General features: G+C 44.6%; 1 protein-coding gene across 11 annotated transcripts in view; it reads right to left on the bottom strand.

The window, feature by feature from the left end:
* The window catches only part of MAP4 (microtubule associated protein 4), a 170439-nt gene that overhangs the window by 26661 nt on the left and 121407 nt on the right, over positions 1–22371 (bottom strand). The gene's annotated exons all lie outside the window — the stretch shown is intronic.

Genomic DNA, 22371 nt, shown 5'->3' on the forward strand with positions numbered 1-22371 from the left:
AATGCTTATCATGAAGATCTGACCTCTTCCAGGTTTCACACTATGACTTACCGTGACGTAGGACGCTATTTCAAGCTATCCCTATCATTATGGCTGTTTCTTCTTGACCTTTCTTCCACCCACATCCAGGCACTGCAGCTCTCTGGGAGCAGGGAGGATTCCCGGCACCGAAAGGAGCCCGACGGCTAACGGGAAAGGTCGCACAGGAAAGCAGGATCTCCTTCTAGCGTGCGTGGATCATACTGACCCTTGTTAGTGTGGAAACCATCGTGTCATGCTGTGCACGCTGTGTTTCACAGCACAAAGCTTACACCCGGCTGGCAGGTTTTGGCTGTGATCGCTCATCTTTGCCATTGCCACCAAAGGGTGTTATCCCGAGGGGGGACAGCAAACCCACCCGCTGCTTCAACAGCAGCAGAGCGGCCACCACCACTTCCTCATCTCCCTTTAAAAACCAGTCTCGAAAGCATTGCCCAGCCACCAGCACGATAACTACTGTCTTCCAAAGCAAACAATACAACAAAACACTAATTTAGTAGCAGCTTCACCAAGTTTTCTCCCTATACCTTACAAATCCTACAGCGGAACTGCCATGCTGCTCTGCACCATGAGACGTGCAAAAGGCAATTTCCCTATAAATAGCTTTTAAAACGCTACTTCTCCGCCGTGTTGCTGTACAATTGCATTGCTATGAGTTGTCTTCCACTGCAATTCCTGCGGCATTTGAATTTTATGAAGGATACGGTGCAATCAACCCATCACAAACGTATGTGTTTTCCCTTGCCATCTGGGGATGAAAATAAGCGTTATCTGTGTTAGGTGTTTCTTTTTATAACAATGCAACAGATTGTAATGCTGCAGCGCATGCTAAGGGCCCACCAGGCAATAGTGTAACAATTCCAACAGTATAAAGGTTGTTTTCCATGTCTTTTGAAAATGACTATATTTCACATTTTTTTGCTTGTCAATCACGAAATGAGCATCTCAGAGGAAAGTTCAATTCTGGTATAAACGCCACTGTTGAAACAGTCAACACAAAATAAATCCGTGCTTTCTGCCTGCCCTGGAGATGCTCAACAGCAGGACGGTTTTGTTGTTGTTTTTATTTTTCTGACTCCAGAACCAGTTTAGTAGCCTTTTTTTCCTTGCACTACTTTAGCCTCTTCCTAGCTATTTAGCTTCCAAGCCATACTAAATGTTTTGCAGCACTGGGTTTAGCATCCTAGGCATACAAAACAGACTTGTGAAGAAAACAAGCATCAAAATGTACAGGCTGGCCACTGTTTTTAATGCAAAATTCTCAAGAATCATTCATGTTCAGCTAGAAAGCCTTTTTTTTTTTTTTTTTTTAGCTAATTTACATTGGCTCCTCTATATGGGTTTTCTCCACTGCATTTCAATAAACCTTTACATTCTCCCTCATTTAACTTGTCAGTTTTATCTACAGCAACACCAGAAAGAGCAATTGTTGTCAACTGTTCTTCCTTCTGAATAACAAACTTCTGTCCATTCATTGCTCCCTGCTCCCGGTACCCCACGCCTAGGGATGGCTTTGTTTTGAATCCTACTAGTCTCAAATACCTCAGACAGCAAGGTGACTTTCCATCCGTTTGGAAGTCACCTTACATGTATAGCCTGTCCTTATTATCTCAGCTAATTCAGCGGCAACGTTAAACCTCTTGCTTGGTGACAGTATCACAGCATCCCTGCAGCAAGGGGAATTCATCTGCTCAGGGAGCCTAATGCAGGTCCTCAAAAAACCCTCAACTTCCAAAGTTTCACAATTTAAAACTCAGCAGCTTCCATGCTTCCAACCTAATGACAACATGAATTTCCTGTTATCTAATGAAATACGGGCTACTACACAAGAAATTCGAAGTGAATAACTTCAACACACAAAACAAATAGGGTATTTTTTTGATGTAAACCTGAAAAGTAGCGTAACCAGGCTGATGGAGCTACACTGCAGGATAGCACACATACAGGTTAAACAACTTATATCTGTAAATAATAATAATAATGATGAACGCGGGAGAGCTGGGTAGGGAACTCCCCTGCTCCAGGGGGCACAGGGCCATAATTCAGGTTCCACCTCTCACAGCCTGTGATGCGCCAGGGCACACAACCCAGGGGATCACAGAAGGATAGGTTTGTTTTGTGCTGCCTCAATTTGAGAAACAACCCAATGTGCTCATCAGTACACTCGCTTTCATTCATCGTTTAATTATGAAGGCGCTCTCTCCTACACACAGCAGAGAACTGCCTGGGAAGATTTCCTAGTTACAAGGGAGTATTAGGAAAAGCTGCCAAATCTTAATCAAATTTGTTCATTAGTCTGCAAGAACTATTTAAGAGACTTTTCAGTTTGCTTGTTCCTCCAAGCATGGCAGCAAACCTCTGAAAGATATTTCAAAGACATGTTGTTGGGAGCTCTCGCAGGCGCTGCTCTGCCCCGAGCAGGGCTCCTCCTTCGGCCGCCGCAGCTCCTGGTGTTCGCTGATGGAGAAAATCCAGCCCAGCTGAGTCAGCACCCAGAGCTGAATTACTCCCGGGGGGGAAAGGGGGACAGGGGCTTGAAGGAGAGAGGGAAGGACATTCCAATCTGGCATCTTCCTTCGATCAACTCAAAGGCATAACCCTGCGATCGGGTCCTTTCTCCCCGCTGCTACTGACTGCAATGGCAAGCTGCACCATGCTGCTTGGTACATCCATCCTCATCCCCTGCTCACCCTTCATTACTCACTAAGTATGTTTTTATCGGTGGAAATCAAACTCTGTTTTGTGCGTGTCAGTTCACAGTACTGTGAGGCACCACTGCTTCACAATTTCTAAGAGCGAAACTGGAAGAAATTATTCATATCTGAGTGCACCGGAGAAAACAAATGACTCCACAATAACGACTGAACCCGTGAGCTCCGGAATTTTGTTTGGGAGGTTTTACAGGTATCAATTACAAAACAGCAAACTTGGCAAGTGGTGCTTACATCTCCCTTAACAGCAGCATCAAGTGCCTTTCAGACGTGTTCCAGCCGGCAGAAGGAGGGATGGTTGGGACTCCCGCCGTGCTGTGTGGAGGAGCGACCCCTGGGTGGCCCGACACTTCTTACATGGACACTGGGCTTCCATCACTTCGTACTGACAGTACCTACCTGCCTCCAGGTGGCCTTGGAAAAAACAGGCCAGTTTAAGAAAAACACTGAAGAACTACCCTGCACATCAAAGACAACTGCAATGGTTTCCTGGAGAAAGTTTTGCTCTTGTCTGCGGCAGGAGTTTGACACCGGCAGATGCAGCCTTCTCTCATACAAAAACCTGCTGAAATTCAGTGATGTTATCATTCACTGAAACCCCCATCCCCCAGTTTGAACCCTCTTGCTGGCTGAAGTCCCAGGTGACCCCCTGTGCTGGCCTCACTCAGCGGCCCATCTCCCAGTGCTTCCCAGGCTGCATCCCCAGCATCACCTGTGTACCAGCTGCCTCTTCCAGGTTCCTGCATGGATGGAGCTGAGCACAGCAAGACCTACACAAGGTGTTGGTGGCAGAAACAGAAGAGCTCCCTACTGACCCTGCACCAGCCTTGCCAGAGCGCTCGCCACTGCGGTGCTGGGTCAGCCAAATGCTCGAAGACAGTCCCAAAGCTGTAGTAACACCCAGCCAAGGCCATGTGCAGGAGCTGTAGCACTGAAACCACGTTTGACAAAGGCACACTAGAGCCAACAAGTTAAAAAGCCTATTCTTAAAATAAATTTGTCACCAGAAACCAGATATTTGCCATTGCTGGATGAAGGACCCAGCAAACAAGACCACATGGTGTGTCAGACAAAACTGAAGCCAGAGGGAAGAAGGCTCCTAACAAACAAGCAGCGGTGATTTTTCAGAATAAATGGCAAAAATAAGGCGATCTGTGCCAAAACTGACACTCAAAAACCCTCAAGCTTCAGCTCCTTGTGATGAAAGGAAAAACATTCTTCCTATAGGTCTTAAAAATTATGGAGAACTTAGCTCTGCTTTGTCTTGTATAAGCAGAGTGAACCATAAAAAAACACTAATGAGGAAACTTAGAATTCTGCCTCCAACAGTCAAGTTTAAATACTGTGATGCAAATAAAGCATGTGGGGCCATCCACATAGCCGTGGAGTAGGCTCAGTCTCCTGAACGGCAATTCATCCTGATTTTTAGGTGTGAGCAGCCACTCATAACAAGTTATTTACACAAGAACCCTGGTGTCTGAGCAGACTCTTAACATTTTATACTTAACCTCTCACTTCTATACGTGCTGCCACTCTCGGTGGCTACTAGCAGCAGGTGAGCTACCATTCGAAGAGATGTCACATGATATAAAACAATCAAAAGAGATGAAGAGGGCAGATGGAGATCAGAGCTGAGGGAGAAATCCTTCCCTGTGAGGGCGGCGAGGCGCCGGCACGGGCTGCCCAGAGCAGCTGTGGGTGCCCCAGCCCTGGCAGTGCCCAAGGCCAGGCTGGACGGGGCTGGGAGCCACCGGGGCTGGGGCAAGGGGGCCCTGCGCGTGGCAGGGGTGGGACTGGGGGGTCTTTAAGGGCCCTTCCAACCCAAACTGTTCTGGGATTCTGTGATGGCTTTAAAAATATCTTTTTCCCCCAATAAGAACAGACTGTAGAACAGCTACCTCATCAACTGCCTAAGACCAAAGCTGTCCTCCAAGGCTGAACATGAATGTTTACACAGACTGTCTATTATTTCTTTATAAAAACATCCCTGTTTGAACAGCGAGTCCCTCTCCCAAGCTTCCTATGTAGCACTAACACGGCTCAAGAGAACCTCCCAAGGAGCCTTCAAACACGTCTTACAACCCGTTGTTCAGCCCCAACCCATTCCACTGCACCCACAGAAAACTGGCATCCAGTAAACCACAAGACTCTGATGTCAAAGCTTTTCCTCTGGTTATCTTTCCTCTAAGGAGACCTTCTTTCATTAGAAGGAAGCTAAGGAATGGAGAATTTCCCCATCACATCACAAAGATGTACAGAACCTCCCTCTGAATGAATAATAAAAAAAAGTGGGATAAGGGAGAGGTTTGGTTGATTTTAAGCTCTGCTGTCTGAAAACCACAGGCGCCTTTTAAAAAAGGCCAAGGAACAAGACAAACCAAACTCAGCGTTTTGATGGAGTTTTGCAGATGCTAAGGGGGGCTCTTCCTCAAAAGCAGCAAGAAAGTGGGGGCAAAAGCTGCTGAAGCCCGTTTGAAAACAGAACAGCTGGGCAACAGGAAATGACAGCAGGCACTTCTGAACGAGGCAGCAGAATAACACAGCAAGGAATGGCAGGTGACACGAACTGCCACACCGCTCCTCCGAGCTGTTCTAGCCGAACACAAAAAGGAGGACTGCAAACCCACATACTGAAAGCCAAGACAACACTTCATGATTTTAACCTTGAACTCATAACTCAAAATGTGATTATACCTATTACCCCGGGTTACTGTGAGAATTCAGCAATCTGCCTGCATGGATATAGCAAAGTGTTCAAGTGACACAGTCACAGAGCAGTGAAGGGTTGGAAGGGACCTCTGAGGTCACCAGCCCGACCCATCACTCAAAGCAGGTCCCAGCAGATCAGGTTGCTTACAGTCATGGCCAGCATAACTTCCAAATATAAGGAGGAACTTCTTCAGTGTCAGGGAGGTCAAACGCTGGAAGAGGCCCAAGGAGACTGCAAGATCTCTAGCCTTGGAGGCATTGAGACCTGGAAGGGACACACAAGGCCCTGAAGCAACCTCATCTGCTTACACGTGGGTTTCAGTCGGGGGTTAAACTGGAGACCCCCAGAGCTCTGTTCCAGTCTGTACTGCAGCTATGTAGTGGAGGATGCCCACACTGTATGCAATTAATCATACAGCTTCTTGAAGGCAAGTCCTGATTATAAGGAACTATATATAGATTTTGTAACCATAAGGAAAAAAAAAAAACCCACCCCACTCTCCTCCTCCTCCTCAAATAAATCTCTCTCCCCATCCTGTGACTTGCAGTCTTGGAGACTTGTCCAACAGCCCTTTAGCCCATGTAATCATTTAACATTAGAACAGCAGAACAATATAGGTTGGAAGGGATGTCTGGAGGTCATTTAGCCCAATCTCCTGTTCAAATTATACCAGATTGCTCAGGGGGCTTTCAATCATCTTCAGAGCATCTCCAAGGATGGAGATACCACATCTTGGGACTTCTCCTTCAATATTCTATTAGCCTCATGGTAAAAAAAAAAAAGATATAATAAAACATCACAGTCCATAAATTCCTGGCACAAGATGTTTTACAGCTTCGCTGTAAATAGCTGAGAAGTCACCCAGCATCATTTGCTTTCATCTGCTGCTGCTATTTTTGTTTGATGACCCATATTCTTATGCTAGAAAAACTGAACAGTCTTCTCTTGTTCACAACTTTCATGTCATTGATGACTTTATAGACAGTAGTCACAATCATCTCCCTCTCCAAGTCCTCTCTCTTCCAAGCTAAAGAGTCTTAGTTTATTCGGCCATTCTCCATATGAATTTCTCTAATACAGTGCCTTTATTTATCATATTTCTACTTCTATTATAACTTTTTTGAGGCAGAGGACAACACACAGATTTACATACTGCGCTCAAAATGCAAATACATAATGGATTTATAAATTGATATAATTTTTTCTAGTTTGTTTTCTCTTCCTTTCTGAATTCCTAAAACTCAATTTGCTGAAGGAAAGCCACACGAAAGCATCCTTGTGACAACTACATCCTATAAAATCCTTACAACAGTAGCATTATTTCTCCTCCTCGGCCAGAACAGAAATGAAACCATCAGGGTTACAGCTCGTGTGAGGTGACGCTGAGCTGGAACCCAAGAGGAGAGGCAAACACAGACCTTCAGTCTTTCAGATCCCTTCACCATCAGTTTTGCTGTAAAGCGCTCTCGTGAAAGCTGTTACTGTATGTGAAAAAACCAGGCTCTAAATCTGAAAAGCTTCACTGTTCGTGTTTCCTTCCCTGAAGAAGTAAAATTAGGAAAAAGTACTTATAGAAACATACCCATATCTTTTTAAAGCTATACCATGTTATCGCGCTGTTTTAAAAATCATGCAACTCAGAATGAAAGCCTATGCACATTACTGCTCAAATATCATGCAGTAACTTATACAAGAATAAGCATTCCCAAAAATTCATTCTCCACATCAAAAGGAACAGGTGAAGACCCCAGTATAACATAGCTTAGGCTCATCTCAAAAGGCCAAAAGTAAGCATTTCTATCTTCTGGTACTGCACTAAGCAAAAGCTGAAGATGAAGGACAGCAGTAATTACGTACTGAACTCTGGAAGATTTTAAAGAATGTTACATCTTGTTTCTCCCTTTTACTGACTAGTTAAATAAGCATTTTGGTGGTACCTGAGTTGGTATCACTTAAACCCCCTCCTTTCCCACCTACCCCACTTGTTAAGGCACTAGCTCCTGTTTTAGGGGTCTGAGTTTCACCTGCCTTACCCCTGGCCACTGATCCAGGCTGGCTCATTAATGTGCTTCAAAATGGAAGGGGACTTGCAGCTGCATTCAAACGTGCTCCTGAACGAGGCCAGGCACTCATCTTCCATATCAGCAGCAAGGGATATTTAGCAGGCTAAGCTGAAATAAAACATCATTCAATGAAACAGCTCCATAATTCTCATAGGGATTAGAGTAATCAACTGAAAATCCATTAAGAGAAATAGATTAAGCAATAAGGCAACGACCATCTTTACTCTCCCTCTTAAACGTAAACAACCTTAAAACCAAAACCAGACCATGTTAAATACTGCTTTTGCCAGCAATGCTGCAGAGAGGCATGAGCTCCTTCCTCTTCATCCATCACCACCCAGAAGGAGCTGCTCCATCAAAAAAAACACCATCAAAGAAAGCCTTTTTGTTTAAGGCTCTTAAGACAAAAGTATCTACAAATATAACAAATCTCAGTTTAAGCAGAAATACAACCCTTATCTGCTTTCTCCTCTCCAGAAAAGCCTAAATAAAATATCTCCTGCTTGACCCAAATACAGAGTAGCTAAGCATTTTATTTGGCACTGAACGCAACTCAATCAACGTGTACATTTTCACTTGTTCTCAAGAACTGAGGAATAAACCAGATGTCCTCTTTGCCTGCATTTTGTAAACCTAGGTTGATTTGTTATGACTGTTTTCTACGCAGGAAGGTAAATCCTAAATCAGACTACTCGCCATGTTTATCTAACACGGCACAAACTAAAACCAGTTATTTAAAGTAATGAACATACTCTTTTTGATGGTGATACAGTGCTAAATATTTGATGCCGGGCATAAAAAAAGCTAACAAAATCATGAGCTTTTCCCTTTTCATTGATAAAAGTGGAAGCACATTCATAAAACCAACAAAAAGCTCTATTTCTGCCCATGCCCCTGACAAACCAAAGCGAGAGCGCCAAGCACACCTCCCAGCCAGGCTAAAAATACCAGCAAACCCACACAACTGAAGCCGCCTCCAAAGGGATAGCAGGTGGGGAGCGGGGAGAACGGCTGCCCCAACTCCTGCTTCGGGCTGTCCCTAGGACTGCTGAGTGCCGCTGAAACCTCCCAGCATTTCCAGCTGGCTGCTTGAGCTGGGGCAGTGCCTGGGCCAGGCGACACCCGGGGTATTTCCAGTATCCAAAGGCATAAAACTGCGATTCCATACTGTTCAAAATGCAAAATAATTACACACACAATCCTGCCTCTGAACACTTAAGCACAAAGATAAGATGTTTCCAGTGATCCAATGGGTCCAACATTAAACACTTGCATATCATCCCGTATCAACAACAAGCAACAGAGAGCCCAGCCTGAGGGGTCTTCTCACGCCTTACATCAGCTGATGTATCACTGGCCTTGGACTTCAGGCATGACATTTTACATACCCTTAAGCTACCCAGTGTACCTTGAAGACCCATCCATAGCAATTCCCATTCTCTAAGTCCCGCCACACTTGGCACCTTGAGCTTGCAGCAGGAATTTCCAGGGATGAGCAGTGTGTGGCCATAAACAACACCCCTGTACACAGCCAGCACACGCTGCCTTCAACCCCTCTTTTGCTCCTGAACATCTCCTTGCTCTTCTCACCGCTCTCCCCAGAGAAAGGGGAAGAGGAAAACTCACGCACCTGCTGTAAGCCACTGGCCGGTAGTTATTGCTATTTTTGAGAAAGCACAGTGTGTGTTGCAAAACAGGGAACCTGCCTGATTTATGTAACGATTACAATACTTTCAGCATCAATTTTAAACTCTCCCTGAGATCTCTGAGAGAGATGCCAATGTTTATTTTATGTTTAAGGCTGAAGATGCATACACCAAGAACTATCCAAAGCCCATATCAGGCACTGTTTTAGCACTGGTCCCTTCATTTCCCCCTCCTGCCCGCAGCCTGCAATTGTTTCTTTCTTCTTTTCTCATTAAAAGCATGATTTCAACCGGCAAGGAATCTTCCAGACCACTAACATTACCTGAACAAGTATCATTAGCTCATTATGAGGTAGCTGGGCTGCTATTTCCTAATCCCATAATTAACTTTAATCTATGTAAAACTGAGGCAATAGGCTATCACAGCCTCACTCAGTCGTGCTGGAAGTCTGGGATTCTGTATTTACCTTTGCGGTATAAACCGCAAAGTGTTCTGCTGCAAAAAAACCCGCAGAAGATTCAGAAGTTATGTTGGACCGCACACCTTGCTTATAGATTTGTAAAGAAATAGAATCAGAAAACCAAGACTATTTTTCTGATGCACACACTGAGCCGCTGAGTATCAGAGAGGTGATGGTCCCAACAGAGTGTGGTCCAGTGGAGGCTGGAATTCCTGGTATTTCAGAGCAGAAAATACTTCAAGTTGGAGGAAATTTAAAGAAAATGAGAAAAGGCAGAAGGTGAGGGCAGTGAATGGCACTGCTTATCTAAGGGACACCACTGGAGGTGACGAGGTATGTGCAATGAAACACAACAGCTTGCAGACAAGGTGAACATGCATCAGAGCTACTGTTCAGGGCAGGAAACAATGTGACCGCTTGTTTCGGTGAGAATCTGCAGTAATCGCTGAAGGAGTAAGGGACCAGAACAAGTTCCGCAGCTCAGCTCTGATCAGGACTAATCCGCAGCCAGGATCTCCTTCCTTAAAATACCTGTCGTGGGTACGTGAGTTTTGAATGGGTATGCCTTTCTGACAATTTTTAGAATGAAATTTAACTAAACATGCCATCATACTAACACCAAACTATTTGCAAGAAAGAAATGTTTTATGTACAATTTTAGGGCACCTTAAAAAAAGCACAGGAACAGCAGATGCTTAGCAAAAATCCCCCCAACCCTGGGTGCACAGGACCAAGGAAGTCCACTTTTGGCAGAAGTTCAGAGAGATGCCATTCAAATGATGGGAATCAAGCTGGACAACTCCTTCAAGAATTTTTAGGATGAAAGAAAGCGCAAGTGGCAAAAGCTGCCACCCCAAATATAAGCGCTGGGTTTAGAACTAACAGATAGGCAGAAAAATAGAGGAATTAACAAAAAGAAGGAAAAATCTGTTTCTGTCAGATACAAGAGGTACGTTGGCCATTCTGCACACACTGCCTTGTGACTGGAAGGAGACCTGCAAGGTGAATGCCACGACTGAAGCAGGGGAAGCTGACAAGGACACGTCAGGTAAAGGGTAATTTAGCCGTGAATAAAATGCAAAGGACAGATTTAGAATCAGTTCCATACTTACAGCCAAGACAGCTTGCTTGGTTGAGTTATTTTTATTATAACCGCCTCTCTGCTTATTAACAGCGGAGAGGAAGCAAAAGCTCATCACAGAGAGTTTGAAATGATTTCAGAAACATCTGAGGAATTTTTGTCCGTTTTCTCTTGTATTCCAAAAATTCTCTCTCAGCTACACATATATAAAGCAAAGAAAACATTTAACTGCACCTGCTGCTATGTTTTCTTCCAGGAGAGAATAAATCCAGAGTTTATTTCTTAGCAATGCATTGTACAAAACAGAACAAACCAAACCTAATCAGCTCTTAATTTTGAAGAAGAGAGTAAAAAATTAGTTACAACTCTGTGGTGTTCTTGCCCCAGGGAAGCCCAGGAGCCGTCTGCTACCTCATTTATTACTGTATCAGTTCACACTCAGACCTATGGTTATATGGACGATAAACTAGCTTTTAAAATAAAGATTATGAGAGCAAAATTTTAAACCTAGATACTTAAAAGAAAGCTTGGCAATATGAATTAGCCATCTGCGAAAAACAACCCAACCAAAAGACTCCGAGCGCTCATATCTTTCAGTGACCTTTACATCACTGATGCTCAGCCCCCCTGGGGACAACATGTCAATCCACTTTAAATTATGTTTTAAATGCTTTTCTGATTTAAAGATCCCACATATCTGTGTTTTGAAACGGCTGCCTCTTGAGCTTGACAGAATTTGCCAGCCTAGCCAAATCTGGTTTCCTGGTTGTCCAAAATATGAACTTCCTTGCTAATTTGCCTCGTCGCAAATAAACTTCAGTTGCAGAGCAGATGTCAGCAAACCCCACCGCCCCAGAAATTCTGCGGCGTGGAAGGTGTGCACAAACACAGCACTATTTTTTCTGTTCCACCTCTATTGCAGCATTGCTTTTATTGATGTCAAGTTTAAGGTGTCAAGAAGTTTGATGACCTTTTCGTGTTTACGTGCAAAATTGAGCACAGGCAAACACAGAGCCACACAGATCCTGCTCGTGCCCAAGCAAACACGTCTCCAGGTGTCCCCTCCAACTGCGGCTCACAGCCAGGATCACTGGATCGCTCTGGCAACTATCAACAGGAGAGCTGATGGCTCCTGCCTGCGTGAAAAGATTTGACATCTCTGCTCAGGCTCGGCAGGACTGATGCCTGCAATCTATGATGTGCTGCCACCAAAACTGGCACTCCATCTCAGGGCTGCCAGAGTTATTTAAAATCTGGAGACCAAGTAGACTGTAAGGAACAAGGTAACACTGAGCTAACGAAAGGGGAAGGCGATAAGACATGTTGGCACTTCAGAGAGGGGTGGTTCGTAGTGCCCAAACCTCATTCTACAGATCTCCGACTGCCAGTCTTGGAAATAGAAGCATCTCACGATAAATGAATAGAGAAAAGTAAAACTCTAATTAGACACAGAATATGACAGTGTTGAAAGGAATTACAGACAGCTGGAAAAAGGAGGGACGAGCAGAGCCTGGCGCAGGCAGGCAGGGGCTGAGTGACTGACCGTTGGGTGTCACTAACACACCGCAAACCAGAGACGGTGACTGACCGGGATTGTGAGCAGAGCCCAGTACCCTGCTCCGAGCTCCGCATCGTGGGGGAGCTCTGCTAGCACCCCACACCCAGCATTCTGGAGCTCCACCTGAGCAGCGCATCCCTCTGCACATCGGCATGTCACTCTCAGCCCAGGGTATGACAATATCATGTGTTAGATTAGTCTTCCGAAGGTTTAGCAAACCAGTTTGCTACAGAAGTCGTCACTGGATGCAAAAATACTCAATGCAAGTCTTTTGTCTTTATTCCCCAACACATTTTCTTTCCTCTTCCCACGCACAGCTCTTGTTAACGCAGGGAACAGACAAAGCACATAGACAATCCTCGCACCCATAATCTAGGAAAAAAGCAGGTTTATTGCTGGCTGAAGCTGGCAAGAGGGACAGAGATGTTGTTTCAGGCTGGAGAACAAAGATTAACTACTCTTCTCACAGATTTTAAATCCGGGAAGACTGACCTCATCCATCACAGCACTATCGAAACAACAAACCACTACAAAGTAAAACAAGCTGCTATTCACACGTCGCAGTGGGAAAGGCTCCATTGTAACTGGGGTTTCGGGAAAGAGGTTACAGAAAGTAACAGGGAAATTCCACTTGGAATCTCAGCACTGAAACAGTCAGGAAGAGCGTAACTACATACATCCTTATACCCACTTGCTCCTGCTGCCTCCTCAAACAGAAATACCAAGAGGCGCTAAAAGCTTAATGGGAAAGCACAACCTGCAGATCTTTCTGACACAGGTTGGAAGGTTTTAACTTTGATAACGCTGCTCTAACAATACAGCTTGCAAATCAGGAGGGCACCTATGCTCGCAAGAGGGAGTGGCAAGAGGGTACTGAAGAGAGACTGCTGTGGGTGCCACAGATTTTAAAATCTATTAGCCAGGTTTAGGATCCCAGCAAGCAATTAACAGCTGGTGCTGCAAGAGATGCTGTGGAATCAGCCAGGCATTTTTTTTTTTACATGTTTTTCCTCCATTTTTATCTACCCAAACCACATCCTTTGTTCTAACTATAGGAACCTGAACCACGCTACTCTTTTCAGGTGTACTGAGCTGCCCCCCCTCTGCCTGCAGCCTGTAAAGTCACTTAGTTGCTTTCTAGCTACTGTCTGCTCACTCCCCAGGGAGGTAAAAATTAGCAACATACCATCACGTGGTAAATCTCCTTGCTTGGGAGACGGAGAGCTCTGCATATTGCTGACCTCAATTTCTTTTCTTTCCAGTGGAGCAGTTTTGGTGGATTCCATCTCGATGCATTTGCTTTTGGGAGCATCAAAGCCGGCAGCTCCATCGGTGGCATTTCTCTTCTCCCTCTTTGCCACCACCGCCTCCTCCTCCCTCTCTTTGTCCTGGCTGCTGATTTCAGGGATTTGCTCCAGCTTGCTGTGATACAAGCTTGGGCTGCCCAGCTCTTTCTTGACCGAGTTGCTGCCACTGTTCCACTCCTCTCTCTTCTTGGCAGCCGGCTCCTCTGCCAGCAGGGACTGATGCTCCTTCACCACCAGGCTGGGCAGCCCCGCGCAGCTCTGCTCAGGACCCAAGCTGCAGACAGATGTTTGCTCTTCTGACACGGTCATTGACCTTTTCATCGGTGCGCCCGGCTTTCTGGCTGTGGGGCTCGAGCACTGGGTCAGGCTGCTATTAGGAGAGAGCAGACCAGTAGCAACGTCTTCTCTAAGCACTGGCTCAGGGTATTTATCAGCCAGGTTAAGGGTTAGGGGCACTGACAAGTGAGAGCACTCTGACATTGCACGCCTCATTGCCTTCCTTTGGTGGGCAGCCCTGTTCAGAAAACTGCCGTCGTCTGCACAGCTCAGCTTGTCTTCCATCTCTTCCTCCATTTCAGCGGTATTGTTAAAGTGACTACTTTTGGAGTCATCTTGTGCAAGCTCTACGGTGGTAGTTGGAGGTTCTGGCTTAGGTCCTGTTGAGGAGGAAGAAAAGCCACTCTGCACATAGTTGTCATTAACCACCCCAATTACACAATAGCTGGGGGGTCCATCTTTTTTCACAGTTGCTTCTTTAGACCCCGAATCGTTGGGCAGGATAGGGTGGAAATTTGGATTCCAGACACTGATTTCCTGTTCCTTCACGGATTTGCTGGGAGTGCTCTCCGACACAGACAGATTGGGCAGGTTCGGGGCTGGCTGGCATTTGGTCTCCATTCCAGCTTTCCCGGCTGCTTTCTCCTGATCGGTGATGGCTTCATTTTTACCCAGCCCTGGACTAGGTTTTTCAGGTCCTGCCTGTCCCACATGAAAATCTGTAGTTTTAGGGTTTGCAAAGTTCCCTTCTGCAGGAGGGAACGTTTCGGAAATCAAAGACCAGCTCTCAAGGTGACCTGCAGCTGCCTGGTATTTTTTGCCTTGCACCTCAATTTCTCTTTTGTCTTTCTGAGCTATTTTTAGCTCTTTGTCTAGTTTTCCTTCAAAGAAGCAGAGCTTGTCCTCATCCGTGAAGCCAGCAGTCTTAACGAGCCCATCCTTAATCGGTCCCCCTGAGTTTACATTCAAGCCAATCTCATTAAGCTTCCCCTCAGTCCTCTGCCATTCAAATTCAGTTTTGCCGAAGTCTTTCGGGGACTCCATGCAGTGGAAGGCTTCCGAGAAGCTCTCCGTGTTCTTGCTTTTGCACAGCTGGCTGTATTCAGAGAGCGATGCGGGCTGCTTGTTCGAGAGAGACATCTCCGATCGCTTCGCCTCCTCCCGTGGCTGTACAGCAGCGCTGAGCGAGCTGAGCGCGCTGCTGGCGCCGGTGACGACACACCAAGCCCCCTGCATTCATGACAGAACGCCCTCCCCACCCCCTGCCTGCCGCACGCCTCATTTACTGGATTCAGCCACTAGTTCGAACGAAAACGGCAGGTTTTGTTCTTTTGCAAAAACCCACACCAGTAAATCAAGAGAAATACACTTCTGCAACAGAAATACCCATCTCTGGCTGGACACCAGTGGGGTTTAATCGTCTCAGCAAAATGATTTTTCTGTGAGCAGTGTTTCTTGGGTTGCTACATGTTTTGGGAAACGTTGCCATCTCCTTTTTCTCTGTCAAACTCTATTACAATCAATGTGTTTAGAAGTATTAATTCCTGCTGAGGAACCACTCTTAAGGATACTCAGGAACTCAGGTCAGCAGTTTTCCTCCCCTTAAAGAAAAGCAAAACACAAACCCCCCAAAACAAGCCCAGCTCCAAACATCGCAGCGCAGAATGACCTCTTTCAGCATAAGGGCTTTGTTTTCAGTGAATTTTAATATATTCTTTTGGAGTCACAACAGCAATCACGAGCATTGCTGTAATGAGGATTTCACAATTCACAAACCGTATCGCTCACACAAGCAAGTGGACAATGCCCAAAAGGATTAAATAGGACAGGGTGGGAGAGGTTTTGCAGTCTTAAATACTGTAAACATGATTTAAAAATATTTTTGTTCAACTGTGAACATATCTGATAATATTTTTGAGCTGTTTTTTTTTTCTACTGCACTTGATTTACACCTAGCATTTCATACTCTGTGTTCACCTGGTCAAAACCAGCCTCAACACATACCAAGTGCACTACTCAGCCATCCTGCGAAGCCTCTACACCCAGCATCCTCCACCAGGCTTTTCTAACTGTGATTCTTGACTTGGACACTGCTTCCCTGCTTAAACTGGGAGCCTACCCAAGAGGGCTGAGGTTGCTTCTAGCCAGTCAGCCGCCAGTAGCTGGATTGCTACGATTGCATTAGCCCCAAACTGCAGAGTCGTCTTTTTTCTTAAGTGCCTGGTACAGATTAATCCTTGACTAAAGCAAATTTTCTTCTTTGAACCAGGGTTACAATACTTTACAGACACTGGCCATTACAGACATCAATAGACTCCAGTCTGGGAGAAAATTTTGTCCTTATAGCTGATGCAGTAAAAGGACTCCCCGCTATAGCTTAACCGAGCATGAATGTATTTTCACACTCAAACTGGAAGCTACACTACGCCCCCTGAATTTAACCTGCTGCTGAGAAATGCTACAATCCACACATTTATCCACTTGTATTTAAGCTTTGGATTTCAGACACTGCTATATTTAAAAACAATGACTAAGGAACTGTAAAGTTATATGAATCTTTCATGACACCCTCTAATTAACCAGAATAGTTCCACCCACAAGCTTCACTTCTCAAAAGGCCTCAACAATTTTTTCTCTACTTTAAAATATTCATAGGTGTCTTGCTAGTGGAAAATGGGACCTTAGCTCAAGGCTTGCATGCTCTCTCCTAAACTGATGTAGGACTGTTTGCAAGTGCTTGCTCATGCTAAAAGTATTTAGCTCGACCCCCAAACTGGCAGACCTTGAAGTCATCTCATCTCATGTAATTACAGTTACTCCTCTTCCGCTCAGTCAATTCCAAACCAAGATTTTTGCAGCAAATCTCAGTCCATTAGAGATCACCTAATGCACTTCAAAAAGAGCAAGGGCAAGTTTGTAAAGTTGTAAAGCTACCTGCACCCACCTAGTAGGTTTTTATTTGATTCTTTTTTCCTAAAAAAACCCCAAACAGCTACCATTTTTAATAGACAGAGGAGAAAACCCTCGTTGACTTAGGGACTGGTACCTCAGAGCCCAGTATCACAGAAGAAATTTGCATCCCTGGAAAGAAAAGCCTGACTCATAATGTCAATATACAGCCAGTAACAACCAACACTGCTACTTTATTTAATAATTTTCAAATGTAGGAAGTGAACCATATTCAACACCTGGGATACTCAGAAGCAGGAGAAGCTATGAAAAAATCTCTAAAGTCATCTAATATTTAATCTCTCAGGATATTAATGGAGGTAATGTAGAGTTCATACACAGCTTCTCAACACCTTCATCCTGCCCATACCATGTTGTTTCCAGTTCTCATTCTCAGTTCCCGTGCCCTAACCTCTGCCTTCTACCAAATGCATTTTTCTCTTTAAATTTATTAATAGTCTGCTCCTGAAGCTATGCCATGGTTGTTGTGCTAAGCTTTCAGCAAGACCAGGAATCGCCACTCACAAGACATGACCGGCAGTCCTCACACCGGAGCTTTCGTCCCAGCTGTTCCTTTAGATTCTTACAAACTTTAAATTTTCTAAAGAATTGTAAGAGAAGCTAGTCAATGAAGATAAGTAGAAAAGGGTGGGAGGATGTTCAGAAAACAAGAGCTGGACAGATTTTGAAAAACCACTCAAATGAGGAAAGGCCCATGCTAAAGAGGAGTTGGTTTTGAAGGGCCAGTCAGACTCCCTGGAAGGAAGCACATCCACTGCTTTTACCCTTAGCTCAACTTTGAGGAAGATTTCATACTCTTCAAATACCAGATCTGGGGTTTCACAGTCCTTTTCGCTCTCCACCATCTTCCAGAATGTGCCCGATAATGGCAGAGAAATTGTTAAAAGCTCTTGCAAGTCAGACCCTGGTCCAGCTTCTGGACGTAGAGTCTCACCCACTGCCCGGAGCTTCTTGCAACCTTCCAGTGGCAAGACAGCAGCTTGTTTCACAAGGAGGAAGGTTATATTTTGCCTGTTCCCATCCTCTTATCATCATTAAATCCTGTGCTTTCTTACAAGTACAGTTGACACAAATAAGCCTGTCGGGGAAGCTGAGCGCATACAGCACATATTTCAGTACCAACTTTAAATACATCTGTAGTCTTTTATCTGAGCTGCGTAGATGTATTTCAATGCTTATATGGTATCTATGAACAGGAGCATTTTCCAAAGGAAGGCATACCCAAAGGAAGTGCTGAAAAAGCTGCAAAGAATCCCTATCCACTTCACCGGGCTTTACCAGGTAAAATGTGGCTGCCCAGGCTGAGGCAGTGCCAATAACCAGAGCAGGCTAAAATCACTACATCAACACGTCACGACTTAATACCCAATCTGCAAGCTTCCAGCCTCAGCAGATGAATCAGCCTAGTGTTTCTATTTTTGCTTCACTCCCAAAGCTATTACTTATCCCTTCTAATGCCTTTGCTTCCCCCCCCCTCCCCAATCTAACACAATCGTTTCTGTGCAGTCCTTTGCACTGGTTTCTAAGGCAACATCACTTTCCAGGATGATGAGCTACTCCTTGCCAGCATTGCCAACTAATGTGATCTCTAATTAAGTGTTATTACCAATAACAGTCAGTGATCAGACTGATCAGAACCATCATGGACACACTCTGTCTATATAAGCCAAGGCCTTAAAACTGCAATTTACACACTTGCTCAACTGTAAGCTCACACACACACACACATTGTGTGCTCAGCCCAAAACTCACTGTGTGTGAAACAAGCAGCAACACATGAAGCCTGAAGTCTGACACTACCCGCTGAACGCGCATGCTTCATTTCATCTCGCAGGCTGGAAGGAGCCAGGCTAAAGGATAAAAAGGTGAACCAGAATATTTAGTGTTCTGGCCATCATAACTTTGTGGTACAAACTTAGCATTTCACAGGTGTGGAGCCATATGATACTTAAACAAAGCCTCATGCTCTATAGGACAGGATAATCACACATCAAACCCTGCTTACTTTAGAATTTACATATAATACATTAAAAATCCTAGTGATCAGCCAAAACCAAAATTAAAACACTCCAGAGCATTTCCTACTCAAACTATTATCAGTATTTGGCTATTGTAGGAGTATTTGAAAGTAGAAACTGAAAAGAAGCAAAGCAAAATCACCTGAATGATACACAAGCAATGAACCAGCAAGGAAAGATAATGCTTGAAACTCAGATATCCCCTGAAAGTTAAACAACATCCCTAAGGAAATGTGTTCAACATTCTTAACCTGGCAGAATTTACAAACAGAAGTGCATTTGTTTTGCTCCCAGCTTTTCTTGAAAGTCAGAGTGTCAAGGATGAGCAGGAACAGAAAATAAAGAAAGAAAACAAAGCTTAGGAAGTCCTAGCCAAAGAGTATAGGGTGCCAGCTTAAAATGAGAGTTGCTGCGTGAGACCTTCCAGCTAAAGAAACCACCAGTGTCAATGTAACATGCAGTACAAAACCAACCGGGGAAAAAAAAAAGGAAGACAAAAAAGATGGGCAACAGTTAGAACTGTTCTGAGCAAGCCTTATAAACGGCACATTCCGAGCTCAGCGCTAGTTCTACAGAAGGCAAACAGGCCTCTCGGCTCCCACTATCTGCAAGCTACAGATCTGCAACAATGTCCTCCAAGCTCAGCTCGTCTTTTAATTACGATTAGGAGAATCAAACACACACGTGCAAAAATGTAGGGGGGAAGCACGTAATAGTGAAGTTCTCTTGCTGTTTCATAAATACTTTTAATACCGGCATGAGAATTGGCTGGTGACATTGGTTTTCACTTCTCTCATACACCTAAGCAGGCAGGTCTTAATTACTGAAGAGGCTGCAATGTGATGGAATTCTGAGCATTTCAAAAGCATTATTAAAGCACCACTGCTGTTACGAGGTGCTTGTCCACAACTGCATCTGTGACGGTGACTTCAGGTGAGGTGGATGCACACCCACACAGCCCACTGCCCCACCGCGCTCACATAGCCGATTAGCTCAGATTAGACAAACCCAATTACAGTTTGGGGTCCCACAGGAGAATTACAGCCATTATATGAATGAAAGGTTACTGTGGAAATGCTAAACCGACTTAACATTATAATGACACCAACATAATGGGAACCAGTCAGGAAAAGAAAATATTTAGAGAAAGGGCTTCATTGTGGCTGTAAAAGAAAAGCAAATACTGTCATTAAGCAGGGATGGCATTTCTTCCTTGTGAACATATCTTATTTACACACAAGGGATTTAGAGCTGTCATATTGAGAAATATGTACTGTATTACACGTGGTGATTGTGCCAATGGGCTGCAAAGACAGCTTGTCATCAGCTCAGCTGAAAGGTCTGGCGCTGGAAGGGTGCCCGCAGAAGGCAGCGACAGAGGCTGCGATGGAAGCTTTTGAGGAAAGGGGGTAACTAAAGCATCAGATGACCACTTCCACAGGCCTCTCCATGGTTGGGAGAATAATTCCGAAGCATAACTGTCTAGAACACAATGGGGTTATGCAATAAGCTCTTTCCCCTGCCAGCACCAAAGCCCACAGCATTAAGTACTGGAGCATCGCTGTAACAGATGCACACGAAAATGGCCCTTTCCTGAACAGCTTATGCAAATCAAAAACTATAAGAAGATACAAAATCCAAAACACTGAAACAAATCAATTTCTTTTTTTCAAATAGACTATTCTTTAAGGATAAATTGGAGGAAAAAAGAATCTTTTGAAAGTCTCAATGTTGAAATACAGCTTGAGGACCAAAGGGAAGAGGGATGCTAGCAGTAAATCTGAACGAGAACGCTCAGCATTGGATGAATGAAAACCTTCCGTTTTTAACTCCGTTAACCACTCCTCAAACATCAGATCCCCTGCATCAGCCAGGGCACCTGCTTGGAAGTACAGACTTTAGGACCCTGGGGTTTATACATAACTCCCAATTTTAGTTTTAATTCCACACAAGAAGTAGCATAAAGGCTCAGTCACATTTTAAAGGCTGGTCTGACATGTTTTGGTTATCATCTCAGCTGCCTCCTGACATTAAAAGGTGTAAAATAATTTTCCAGAAGAATCTAGGGCAGTTCTTACAATGGCAACAACAAAACCCGAGAAGCTGAAATAAATCCAAAAGATAGATAAGGGATTAAATTCAAATTGCATGAACAACCTTACATCCACCATTTCTTAACTTTAAGCTGCAAAGTCAAAATTAGAAAAAAAAAATTACAGAAGTTTGCAGGCCTAATTTATGAAAGATACATACAACTTCTGTCTGTGTGAGAAATCTGCAGCATCACAGTTGCCATGACTCCCAAGGGAGCTGTATCACAAAGCTCATACCTATTTTAGTAGTACATACAGGAGCTGATGCATTTAGGAAAGCCGTCCTGTTGTTCTAGAATGCATAGCGTAAGATGACATGGGAACCTGGCTAAAGAGATTTTAGTTACCAAACTTCAGCAGACAATCCTCCAAAATATCTACATGCATTATTCTGATAGTAGACCTGACTGCTCACCAGGTGAATGAAAAATAGCTTATATGGGCGGACGCTAGGTGTTGCAAAGTATGAGCTTCCCAGTGCCACCTGACAAATACAGATGAAGCGCTGGCCACATTTTGGGGACCAGTGAAAATAAAAAACCTTTATATTTTCAATTGTTATCTTAACAGCAGGATGAACAGGCACGTAAAGGGTATGTACAGTCCATGGCCTCAACAGCTTAGTGAAAACCTGGACTATAACAGTGATCTCCTGGATCCCTGTAGCTCCTTCTCCGTCCAGTAAACAAGCACACTCATGTTCACGGTCCTGAATCTCAACACCTTTCCCTTCATTGATTATGGTTTTAACTTGTGTTCAGCTGATGCATGAATTCACTCTTTCACCCTCGGATCCAGCCTAAGGCACTTCCACACCAGTTGGGCCAACTCACGGATTCAGCCTGGGCTTTTGCCGATGTTTCACAACTCGCTGAACAGCTGCTTTGCTATGAGCCGGGCAGTGGATGGAAGGAGAGACAACCTCAGTAACGTCTCTGGATGGCAAAGCAAATCTGCTCCTCCACTGCTAAGAGCTCAACTTCAACTTATGCTTTGTCACTCAGCCCAGCTGTTGCACGGTCACCATGAGACTGCCCAGAGCCATGCCAGGGGCTGGGGCTGCTGCCAGCCTCAGCACCCTGCACCCGACAGCATTCGGATTTAAACTGCCGTAGGAACCTGTCAACCGACATTTCCAAAACAAGCTCAGTCATTCAGAGCTTCTCTTAAAAAAGCCCGACAACTGTTGAGTCTATGAAGTGCTAAAGGATGAAAAGCAACTGAGTATTATCAAAGTCCTGCGCAAACTTACAGATCCAAAGTATGTACCAACTTACTCACAGGCTGAAGTGCTACTTGAACCAGGAATCCTTCAACTCCGTACCCACATTACCTGTGCAAAACATTCTGGAGCAGCTTTTCTTTCTTGCTACTAAAATTCCGCTCCCTTGAATACAGCAGTTAGCAAAGGAAAATATAGACTTCTAGTAGACAATGG

This window comes from Falco naumanni, chromosome 4 (assembly GCF_017639655.2).
Source record: "Falco naumanni isolate bFalNau1 chromosome 4, bFalNau1.pat, whole genome shotgun sequence".
NCBI lineage: Eukaryota > Metazoa > Chordata > Aves > Falconiformes > Falconidae > Falco > Falco naumanni.